Here is a 556-nt window from a genome sequence, read left to right as displayed (position 1 = left end):
TGTGTGTGTGTGTGTGTGTGTGTCCTTGCGTTATATTGCGTCTTCTTCTTCAGTACTTCACCAACGTCGTAGTTCTGCTGTTCCTTTATGTTGTAAATTGGGCAGACTATATATTTACAAATGGGCAGACGTTTGAAGGCCAATAAAATTTGTACACATATGGTAGATTCTGTGATAGGTCTATTGGGAAACCTTCGACAAATTTTTGGTTTGCGCTAGCTGGACTGCGCATATTTGTGTGTGTGTGTGTGTGTGTGTGTGTGTGTGTGTGCTGCAGCACAGATTTAAATCTTAAAACAAAGTTAAAGAGAAAGTATTCGAAAAACGCAACTTCTCACACTATGGAATATCATACGTTAACAATTTGCTTCAACCATGAGTATAATTATGTTACTGGAACAACTTATTTCAGAACTGCTTCTCGATGAATTCAAAAGATATGCAATCTGTCTTCTGGAGACAATAATTATTTGACACGTATGATTTCCGTGAAATGTGAGACAGAGTCCTTCGTCTCCCAAGGTTCAGTTTTTACGTCAGAGAGAGAGAACGAACG

This window comes from Babylonia areolata, chromosome 19, assembly GCF_041734735.1.
Source record: "Babylonia areolata isolate BAREFJ2019XMU chromosome 19, ASM4173473v1, whole genome shotgun sequence".
NCBI classification, from domain to species: domain Eukaryota; kingdom Metazoa; phylum Mollusca; class Gastropoda; order Neogastropoda; family Buccinidae; genus Babylonia; species Babylonia areolata.
Note: the sequence above shows the minus strand (reverse complement) of the source record.